General features: G+C 36.6%; 1 pseudogene; it reads left to right on the plus strand.

The window, feature by feature from the left end:
- Positions 1-401: 401 nt before the first annotated feature.
- Positions 402-12544, plus strand: part of LOC136391509 (WD repeat domain phosphoinositide-interacting protein 3-like) — a 47402-nt pseudogene continuing 35259 nt past the window's right edge.

Genomic DNA, 12544 nt, shown 5'->3' on the forward strand with positions numbered 1-12544 from the left:
AAAGATTTTTTTATAGTACACTGTCCTCTCATATTAGATAATTTATGTAATATAGAATACAGATGTCACAATTACTTAACTATATCTTGACCCAAAGGGAGTGAATTATTAAATTTCATTTATTCAACCTAATATAAAGCCACTTAATAAAACTCAGAACTGGAGATAGTGTCATAAAAGTTTTGAAGTGAAATATATAAATTAAACATGTTAAATGAATGGAAGCTAAAGATACAAGTTTGGAAAAGGATCTATCAATATAATGAGTTTAGATGGGTATAAAAAAAGAAATTTCTACTTCTTTTCATTAAAAAACTATGGAAAGCAAATAGCAAAGTGGGGATGAAAGGTTAACAGTGGGGCTTGATACTGAGCTGACTCTTAAAAACTAAGAATAAAGGATGAAGAAGGTAGCTCCTCCGGGGCTGAAGGTGAAACCCTCCTCAATAGAAGAGAGTGTTATGGACACTCAAGATAAATTAGAGAAGTGGCCCCAATATGGCCCCAGCTACAAAGGAAGAGAAAGCTTTGCTTCAGGAAGTGTGCAAGTAAACTGATTTCACTGGGCCCACCCTTGTGGACAAGTCCTGCCGGGGGTGAGGACAACAGAGACGCAAAGACCTGACTCCGGGGACCAGGTTCAGTGACACAGATCCACTTTATTCAGGAAGTAAACTAGCTTATATACATGGGTTCAGCCAATAGGATGTTACAGCATGTCCTTCATAGCCAATGGCTGAAAAGATCAGGGAGCTGCGTGGTTGGCACTAAGTCACTTCCTTATAGTGGGTGAGCTTCCTTCCTCGGTATGCCCAGGAGGCTTCCGGAAGCTGGAGTATTCTCACAGCATTACATCAGCCACAGCTGCTAGGAATGTGCTTTGTACTCCATCCACATGCCCTTGATTGCAAAACTGGTGCCTGCAATCTGTAGCAAGATATGGTGGTGGTAATGACAACATATATAACAATGGGATAAAGGGCAGTTGAGCAGGATCTGCAAGTGATTGGCAGTAGCAGGACCACCAGCTAAGAGTTCTGAAAGACTAGGAGAATAAGGGTCCAGAAGGATGTCCTTGGGCCTCATAGTGCATTGATGGTACTGATGATGTCATTTGAGGTCAGGGAGCTAAAACAGTGTCTCTAGGGTCTAACAATAATCAATTTCTTTTATGTTGTTTGATTCTAGCGATTAATCCTAATCCAAGGTAAGCAGATTAGTCTTGTCACAAATTTACGTGGCTGGGCTGCCAAGCATACATTTTACTTAATCGACTTGATAAAGCTATAGAGAGGGACATAGCAAAGTGATTGAAAGGGGAAGTTCTAAAGTGAAGCTCTCTTAGTTTGAATCCTGTTCTGCCATTCACTATCTTTTTGTTTGAATTTAGTTGCTAAAATTTCCATGCCTCAATTACCTAATCTATAAAGTGTGTATAATGATGGTGATGTCTTCATGAGGTTGCTATATAATTAAATTAGCTAACACATGTAAAAGACAAACCAATTCCTGGCATAAAGTAAAATTTAAACAATTTTCTAGTTATCATTATTCCCTACTTTATTAAGATTATAAGGCCTCCCTCGTTTGCCTCCCCTATCCCCCTAAACTAAGATCATAATAAAAGTACCAAGGTCTGGGAGACGAGAACTAGATGTGACTCTGATAAATCCCCAATACTTTTGCCATTGTTTGTGTTTGTCTGAGTGTGTATGGGGAGTGGAGGAGATGCTTCTCTTCTTCCCTTCTCCTGGCTGCAGCCTGGGAAACGAGTAGACAAGAATGCCAAATCTCATATTGTGGAAGAAAGAGATAGATGATGGAGTTACCTCGGCAATGCCCTGGTTCCTGGATGAGTGTCATGTTTGCCTTTCCCTTTCTGACTTTGGGAGGTGGCTGCTTTTATGAAATAGTTCAGATTTAATACATTCATTGTGAAGTAATCATTATTAAATTTGGGAAGAGAGCAATTTGAAACTAATGAGAAGTGACAAGAGAAAAATGTACAATCCAAATTGCCAATGTTTGTTGCATAGGGAAAAGAAAGAGTATAAAATCAATGTTACTTCATAATACAATACTGAAGTATAATTATTACTAACTGTATGCATACTTAAAAACTCATGGGCTAGGTGAGTTTCTATTAAATATTAAAATAGAACAAACAAATTTAAAAATTTATAACAGATCTCAAATTTTTCAAGTGATACAGGGTACCTGAATGAGATTTCCCAAGAATAAACTATTCAAGGAAATCTAAACATGAGAGTTAAATGAATAAATTATGGCATGAAATGCAGGCAGTAAAACAACACTATAGATCTATATATTTTTGAAATCTAAAAATATAATATATGTTCTGTGATAAAAGCTGATTATAAAGTGGTTTTCTAGGTTTAAATATTTTTAATTACTTAAATTAAAAGGAGGGGGCAGATTGTGTGTGTCTCTGTACACGTGTGTGTATATCTACTAAATGTTTTGAAAGATATATAAAGTATATAAACTATTAATACTGATCATCTTTGGATGAAGAACTAAAATGGTATTTTTTCTTTTAAAAGTATTTTTATTATCACTTAAAAATTTATAAACATATTTATTATATATTCAAGTAAAAGTAAAGACAATTTCTATTTTTTTAAAAGTTTGAAAAAAGTTCACTCGAGGAGTGACGTCACGGAAATGGCGCCGTGAGCAGCGCGTCCGACAGATCTCCCCAAAATCACAACAAATTTATCAACTAGAAACAGAAAAATTTATCCTCAGAGCATTCTGGAGTTCCACACAAACTGAAAGTGAAAGGACTGTTATCACTTGAATCTGAGAAAGGAGGGTGTAGAGGAAGCTACCACAGGGACGTTCATTCAAGCCGTGGAGGGAGTGCGCCTGTGGTGAGTCAGCCTGCACTCGGGAGCGGCAAGCGGCCGCTGGCGCGCACTCGGTCCGGTTGCAGAGCGAGCACCGCTAACGTTCCCAGCGGCCCGCGCACTGCGAGTGAGAGACCCCAGCCACCGGTGCCCGGAGCACCCCATTCGCGCGCGTGCCCTGGGCAATCCACACGCCCAGAGCGCCCTACTGGCCCGCACACCCAGGGTGCCCCATTATCCTGTGCCCGGTGCGCCCCAGCCGCCAGCAGCGGGAGGAGCGGGAGAGGCGCCAAGGCGGTCTTCCCTACTTGGGAGATTCTCTCCGTGGGCGGGGCACCTCACCCAGCCATTCAAGCTAACAATCAAGCGTTGGGGGAGGGGCGCTCAGGCAGCGTGAAATACCTTCGGGAGCACAGCTGCGGACCCAATCACTGAAATTAGCTTAACCCATGAAATCTGCGCACCCACGGGTTCTAACTGATAAGATCTCTCTCAGTTCAGCGATCCAAGACAAGAGGCGTGATATTTTTTAGTGCCTCTCGCTAAAGGGGCGGGGGCAACTTCTGATTGATAGAGCCTCCATATTCAGGGATAAACGCTAACAAGAGGGACTTGGCAGATAATAAGATCTATACTACACTAGTCGCAAGCAGAGACTAGTGCCTCTTCTTCCCAGCCAAAACAGGCTACAAAGTGTGGAAAGCCTGGGTTGAGTGGTCCAACTGAATGCTAGGTGCTAAACAGTTACCTTGACAACAATTGACTCCCACTCCTGCCTGCCTGATTACACTGGAGGCTCTGACTGCCAGAGCCTTTCCCAAAGCCTTGCGCTGAGTGGGGATAGAGTGGGGATTTCCCAGCTCTTTGAGCCTCTTACTCCCCAGGCAGAAGCAGTTGCAGCCTTATAGCTGGATCACCAGGCTGCTAATTCAGGAAGGGGGGACTAGGAGAGAGACTCCAGGAAAGCAAACTCTCTCATCGTTGGACCCTGCAAACGCCAACAAGCCTTGACTACCAGCAAGACTAAAGCCAATTATATGACATTGCCGTAGAATCCCATCAACTGCAAATCCCTACCTAAGTGTGACACAGGGGCAGAGCCTGGGGTACAGAGTCACTGACCAGGAAAAGGGAGAGAAAAGAAAAAGGAAGAAGTTAACCTCTCAAAATCAAGAAAAATCCACACACTTTACAACTTATTCCACTAATTTTTTTGTTGTTGTTGTTTGTTTCTTCTATCTTATTGCCTTTATTATTATTATTTCTATTTCCTCCACCTCGGTCCTTCTATTCTCTGCCCATCTTATGCTTCCTTTTTCTTGAACTACACTACCCATGAGTGTTACATTTTATTTCTCTTCTTCATCCTCACCTTCCTTTAAGGTTATACTCCAAAACACTTAACTCTCACTCTCTCCTCTTTTGTTTTTTTTTTTTTTGTTTTGCTTTATTTTGTTTTTTTCTCTTCCTTTTTTTTTCTTCCTTCGTTTTTCTCTTTTTCTTATTTTTTCCTTTCTATTCGTTTTTTCTTTTCTCATTTTACTTTCCTCCCATTTAATCCTCAATCACGAACAAATTAGTTAATTTGGGACTCAAGGGGTTTTTTTGGCTTTATTTTTCTTTTTCGCTTTTGTTTTTGTTTTTTTCTTGTTTGTTTGTTTATTTTTGTGGCATTTTGGGTACTTTTTACATTGCTTTTTAACTCACTAGCATTCCTCCCAACCCAAGGTCTCCATTGTATTTAGTCTTCGCTCCACTTAATACAACAGATATTTACTTATTATTTTTATTTTTTTCTTCTTTATTATTCCTTTTTTTTCCTCCTTTTTTCTGGTTTCCTCTTATCCCTCTCATTATATCTCTTAGTCGACCATCACTTACAAGCAAATCATCTTATGCTTGTCTAAGATTTTCTTCCTTTTTTATTTTTTTTATTTTTATTTTTGCATTTAGTAGGTCCCTACTCCCTTTTTTTGCCCCTTGAACTCTTCACCCCAAATCAGGCCCTCCATTATAGGCAGTTTTTGTACCATTTAGCATAATATAATTCACAGGTCATCACGATATTTCCCTGAGGAGGGGAGAGGAGGGAAAAGGAAGAAAGAAAAAAGTGGGAAATAATAAATTATTACTGTTTCTTTTTTTTGTGGGGTGTTTTACCTTTTTTTTTTTTTTTTTTTTTTTTACTTTTTACTCTTTATTAACTCTAATTAGTGCTATCAACAAGACCACCCTCAGATGCCAATAAGAAAGAGGAAATCGAATATTATGGATACAAAAGAAAGAGAGGTAACACAAATAGATGTGGAAAAAACTATGAAGAAAAGACTTAACATATTGGAAGCCTTGGAGCTAAATGACAGAGAATTTAAAATAGAAATCTTAAAAATACTCAGAGATATACAAGAAAACACAGAAAGGCAATTTAGGGAGATCAGAAAACAACTCAATGAACACAAAGAATATATTACCAAGGAAATTGAAACTATAAAAACAAATCAAACAGAAATGAAAAACTCAATTCACGAGCTGAAAAACGAGGTAACAAGCTTAGCTAACAGAACAGCCCAGATTGAAGATAGGATTAGTGAAATAGAAGACAAACAACTTGAGGCACAACAGAGAGAAGAAGAAAGAGACTTAAAAATAATAAAAAATGAGAAAGCCCTACAGGAATTGTCTGACTCCATCAGAAAGAATAACATAAGAATAATAGGTATATCAGAGGGAGAAGAGAAAGAAAATGGAATGGAGAATATACTCAAACAAATAATAGACGAGAACTTCCCAAGCCTGTGGAAAGAACTAAAGCCTCAAATTCAAGAAGCAAACAGAACACCGAGTTTTCTTAACCCCAACAAACCCACTCCAAGGCACATCATAATAAAGATGACACAAACCAATGACAAAGAAAAAATTCTCAAGGCAGCCAGGGAAAAGAAGAGTACAACATATAAAGGAAGGCCTATTAGATTATCATCAGATTTCTCAGCAGAAACTCTACAGGCTAGAAGAGAGTGGACCCCAATATTTAAAGCCCTGAAAGAGAGGAACTTTCAGCCAAGAATACTATACCATCAAAGCTATCCTTCAAGTACGAAGGAGATATAAAAACATTCACAAATACAGAAAAGATGAGAGAATTTATCAGCAGAAAGCCCCCGCTCCAGGAAATACTAAATGGGGTTTTCCAACCAGATTCAAAGAACAAAAGAAAACATAACCACAAGTAACAGCTCCACCAAGAACACAATAAAACCAAACTTAAACTGTGACAACAAAGGTAAAAAAGGGGGGAGAAGATGGAGATTAACAGTAGCAAAGGACGATGAAGTGCAGAAATACTCATAAGATAGGGTACTACAATGAATATGATAGGTACCCTTTTCATTACTTAATGGTAACCACCCTTGAAAAAGCCACCACAAAAACACTTGACTTAAAAAAGGTAGCAACAGAGGAAAGAAGTATGGAACACAAACAAACAAAAACAAATGATAGAAAAACAAAAGAGAAGATTCAAACAAGATACAAAACTAACAGAAAGCAATTTATAAAATGACAGTAGGGAACCCACAAGTGTCAATAACTACACTAAATGTAAATGGATTAAACTTACCAATAAAAAGACACAGAGTAGCAGAATGGATTAAAAAAGAAAATCCAACTATATGCTGCCTACAAGAAACACATCTAAGCAACAAGAATAAAAAAAAATTCAAAGTGAAAGGCTGGAAAACAATACTCCAAGCAAACAACACCCAAAAAAAAGCAGGTGTAGCAATACTCATATCTAATAATGCTGACTACAAGACAGAAAAAGTATTCAGAGACAAAAATGGTCATTTCATAATGATTAAGGGGAAGTTGAATCAAGAAGACATAACAATCCTTAATATATATGCACCAAACCAAGGAGCACCAAAATATATAAGACAGCTACTTATTGACCTTAAAACAAAAACTGACAAAAATACAATCATACTTGGAGACCTCAATACACCGCTGACGGCTCTAGATCGGTCATCCAAACAGAGAATCAATAAAGATATAGTGGCCTTAAATGAAATACTAGAACACCTGGATATGATAGACATCTACAGGACACTTCATCCCAAAGCGACAGAGTATACATTTTTCTCTAGTGTACATGGAACATTCTCAAGAATTGACCATATGTTGGGCCACAAAGACAATATCAGCAAATTTAGAAAAATTGAAATTGTACCAAGCATATTTTCTGATCATAAAGCCTTGAAACTAGAATTCAACTGCAAAAAAGAGGGGGAAAAACCCACAAAAATGTGGAAACTAAACAACATACTTCTAAAAAATGAATGGGTCAAAGAAGAAATAAGCGCAGAGATCAAAAGATATATACAGACAAATGAAAATGAAAATCCGACATATCAGAATCTCTGGGATGCAGCAAAAGCAGTAATAAGAGGAAAGTTCATATCACTTCAGGCCTATATGAACAAACAAGAGAGAGCCGAAGTAAACCACTTAACTTCACACCTTAAGGAACTAGAAAAAGAAGAACAAAGACAACCCAAAACCAGCCAAAGAAAGGAGATAATAAAAATCAGAGCAGAAATAAATGAAATAGAGAACAGAAAAACTATAGAAAAAATCAATAAAACAAGGAGCTGGTTCTTTGAAAAGATCAACAAAATTGACAAACCCTTGGCAAGACTCACCACGGAAAAAAGGCACAGGACTCAAATAAATAAAATCCAAAATGAAAGAGGCGAGATCACCACAGACATCATAGATATACAAAGAATTATTGTAGAATACTATGAAAAATTATATGCCACCAAATACAACAATCTAGAAGAAATGGATAAATTCCTAGAACAATACAACCTTCCTAGACTGAGTCATGAAGAAGCAGAAAGCCTAAACAGACCAATCAGCAGGGAGGAAATAGAAAAAACTATTAAAAACCTCCCCAAAAATAAAAGTCCAGGCCCAGACGGTTATACTAGTGAATTCTATCAAACATTCAAAGAAGACTTGGTTCCTATTCTACTCAAAGTCTTCCAAAAAATTGAAGAAGAAGCAATACTTCCAAACACATTTTATGAGGCCAACATAACCCTCATACCAAAACCTGGCAAGGATGGCACAAAGAAAGAAAACTACAGACCAATATCTCTAATGAATACAGATGCTAAAATACTAAACAAAATACTGGCAAACTGAATACAACAACATATTAAAAAAATAATACATCATGATCAAGTGGGATTCATCCCAGAAACTCAAGGATGGTTCAACATACGCAAAACGGTTAACGTAATACACCATATCAACAAAACAAAGAACAAAAACCACATGATCTTATCAATAGATGCAGAAAAGGCTTTTGATAAAATACAACACAATTTTATGTTTAAGACTCTCAACAAAATGGGTATAGAAGGAAAATATCTCAACATGATAAAGGCCATATATGATAAACCATCAGCCAACATCATATTAAACGGCATAAAACTGAGGACTTTCTACCTTAAATCAGGAACAAGACAGGGTTGTCCACTCTCTCCACTCTTATTTAACGTGGTGCTAGAAGTTCTGGCCAGAGCAATCAGACAAGACAAAGAAATAAAAGGCATCCATATCGGAAAAGAAGAAGTAAAGGTATCACTTTTTGCTGATGATATGATCCTATACATCGAAAACCCGAAGGACTCCACAAAAAGATTATTAGAAACAATAAACCAATACAGTAAGGTCGCAGGATACAAAATTAACATACAGAAGGTCATAGCCTTTCTCTATGCCAACAATGAAATATTAGAAAACGAACTCAGAAAAATAATCCCCTTCACGATTGCAACAAAAAAAATAAAATACCTAGGAATAAACATAACAAAGAATGTAAAGGACCTATATAATGAAAATTACAAAGCATTGTTAAGGGAAATCGAAAAAGATACAATGAGATGGAAAAATATTCCTTGTTCTTGGATAGGAAGAATAAATATAATCAAAATGGCCATATTACCCAAAGCAATATACAAATTTAATGCAATTCCCATCAAAATTCCTATGAGATATTTTAAAGAAATGGAACAAAAAATCATCAGATTTATATGGAACTATAAAAAACCCCGAATAGCCAAAACAATCCTAAGGAAAAAGAATGAAGCTGGGGGCATTACAATACCTGACTTTAAACTATATTATAGGGCCACGATAATCAAAACAGCATGGTATTGGCAGAAAAATAGACACTCAGACCAATGGAACAGAATAGAAAGCCCAGAAATAAAACCACATATATATGGTCAAATAATTTTTGATAAAGGGGCCAACAACACACAATGGAGAAAAGAAAGCCTCTTCAACAAATGGTGTTGGGAAAACTGGAAAGCCACATGCAAAAGAATGAAACTCGACTACAGCCTGTCCCCGTGTACTAAAATTAATTCAAAATGGATCAAAGACCTAAATATAAGACCTGAAACAATAAAGTACATAGAAGAAGACATAGGTACTAAAATCATGGACCTGGGTTTTAAAGAACATTTTATGAACTTGACTCCAATGGCAGGAGAAGTGAAGGCAAAGATAAATGAATGGGACTACATCAGAATAAAAAGGTTTTGCTCAGCAAGAGAAACTGATATAAAAATAAACAGACAGCCAACTAAATGGGAAATGATATTTTCAAACAACAGCTCAGATAAGGGCCTAATATCCAAAATTTACAAAGAACTCAGAAAACTCAACAACAAACAAACAAACAATCCAATAAAAAAATGGGAAGAGGACATGAACAGACACTTCTCCCAGGAAGAGATACAAATGGCCAACAGATATATGAAAAGATGCTCAGATTCATTAGTTATTAGAGAAATGCAAATCAAAACTACAATGAGATACCACCTCACCCCTGTTAGATTAGCCATTATCAACAAGATGGGTAATAGCAAATGTTGGAGAGGCTGTGGAGAAAAAGGAACCCTCATTCACTGTTGGTGGGACTGTAAAGTAGTACAACCATTATGGAGGAAAGTACGGTGGTTCCTCAAAAAACTGCAAATAGAACTACCTTATGACCCAGCAATCCCTCTACTGGGTATATACCCCAAAACCTCAGAAACATTGATACATGAAGACACATATAGCCCCATGTTCATTGCAGCACTGTTCACAGTGGCCAAGACATGGAAACAACCAAAAAGCCCTTCAATAGAAGACTGGATAAAGAAGATGTGGCACATATACACTATGGAATACTACTCAGCCATAAGAAATGATGACATCAGATCATTTACAGCAAAATGGTGGGAACTTGATAACATTATATGGAGTGAAATAAGTAAATCAGAAAAAAACAAGAACTATATGATTCCATACATTGGTGGAACATAAAAACGAGACTAAGAGACATGGACAAGAGTGTGGTGGTTACCAGGGGTGGGGGGAGGGAGGACATGGGAGGGAGGGAGGGAGAGAGTTAGGGGGAGGGGGAGGGGCACAGAGAACTAGATAGAGGGTGGCGGAGGACAATCTGACTTTGGGTGAGGGGTATGCAACATAATTTAATGACAAAATAACCTAGACATGTTTTTTTTGAATATATGTACCCTGATTTATTAATGTCATCCCATTACCATTAATAAAAATTTATTTAAAAAAAAAAAAAAGAAAAGAAAAAAGTTCACTCATAAAATATAAAATTAGTTTCTGCACTTATGTAAATAATTTTGAACAGCAGTTGAACTAGTGATCAAAACAGATGGCAAAGATTAGGGGAATGAGGTTGTCATTCACTTTTTTAACATGTAAATTTGAATCTGAATTGAGTGAGACTTCCAGGAAAGATGATGGAATAGATATACTTGCATAGCACACTGACCAAAAAAAATGAGCACAACATAAAACAATATAAAGAATATAAAGAAATTATCAAATTGCCAAAATCACTTACTGTGGAATTTAAAATATATTTGCTGTCTAAAGTAATATTTGCTCTAAGTGAAAGGAAGATGCTCAACTTTGGCACATACCTTCCACAGTCAAAAGTGGGATGCTGTTCGGGGGAAGAAAGTAAGCAGTATCCCTAAAAACCCTTTACTTGGAGAGTAGACCTCTTTGAATTTGGGTGGCTTTCGGGAAAAGTGAGTCACCATTTTAGATTCCCTGGACCATAAGTTCCTGTGAAGGAACTGCAGTATTTTTTGTTAACAACCTTATCCTCAGTTTCTGGCATACAGTGAGGGCTGAATAAATATTTGTTGAATAAATGCCTGGAGTTGTTTTGCCCTCCCACATAATGGCAGCAGTAGAAGGAGAAACAAAATGGCAACGTCATTTTAATTTAACCCAACCTAGTTTCAAAACCAGAAGGAAACAGCTGCTCAGCCACAAAGCAAAGTTAACCAAACAAACATACATATTCATCCATCAAAGTAAAAATCCTGTGAGCCTTAGAATGCTACACTGATATGGAACTGTGCCAGGATGACCTGAAAATGACTTTCCGAAATAAAGGAGCAGTTAAAATCCAGGAGACAATGCAATCAACAGTTCAAACGCTATAGAGATGTTCACCTGAAACCTATGTACTCTTATTGACCAATGTCATCCCATTAAATTTAATTGCTAAATAAAAATAAATAAAGTGTGACAAAATATTTGAAATTATCTGAGAGCTCATGCTGTTGTATTTTTCTAAGGAGGATGTAAGAAATCTTCACAATAACTAACTTGTAATAATAAACCTGTAAGATAACATTAGACTAAAATACTATCTTGCTTTTTTGACCCTAAATAAATTACAATACTAAGAGAATTTCTCTGATGTAGCTTTAATCAAAGACTGGATGATTCAGGCCACTTCTTGGGTGACTGCACAAAAGCTACGTGAGACTCACAGGAAGTCAGTGTGCAACCTTATCGGATCTGGTCTCAAGCTGTGTCCTATGGACCAAGAGGTCACAGACTTCCACTGGATTTTAGAATGGACTCAAGATTTTATCATTTGTCTTCTAAGAATATTTTCCATATCTACATTTGTTAAGATGCAAGCTCTTCAGAAGTCATAACTGCACTTATTTTTTGTTTGACGTGTGTCAATATCATTTTGACAATAGACTTTTTAAAAAATTGTAGTAAAAAAATAACATAAGATCTACTCTTTTAAGAAAATTTTAAGAGTACAATACAGTATTGCCAACTATAGGCACTATAAACAGATTTCTAGGACTTTGTCATCTTGGACGACTGAAATTTTATACCTACTCAACAGCAAATCCCCATTTCTCCCTTCCCCAGCTCCGAGCAGCTACTATTTTACTTTCTGCTCTTATGAATTTGACTACTTTACATACTTCATATAAGTGGAATCATGAAACACTTGAATATATTACTTCATTAACTATATAATTATGTGTGTATGTAAAATTACCTCAGAAGTCAAAAATAAATTTTAAAAATAGGTGAAAAAAATTGTTAATTGGGGCTGTAGAAAAAAACTAATCAACAAGATACCTAGTAAAAATGCTTAAATTATTTACCAGTATGTCTTATACACTGTTCACAAAAATTAGGGGATATTTCAAAATAAATATGAAGCGATAAAAAGGGCATTTTATTTTTTTATATTAAACAAGAACATCAGAAAAGCAAATGATAAGTCAGATAAAGTTGTTTAATTG

Source organism: Saccopteryx leptura, chromosome 2, assembly GCF_036850995.1.
Source record: "Saccopteryx leptura isolate mSacLep1 chromosome 2, mSacLep1_pri_phased_curated, whole genome shotgun sequence".
Taxonomy (NCBI): Eukaryota; Metazoa; Chordata; class Mammalia; order Chiroptera; family Emballonuridae; genus Saccopteryx; species Saccopteryx leptura.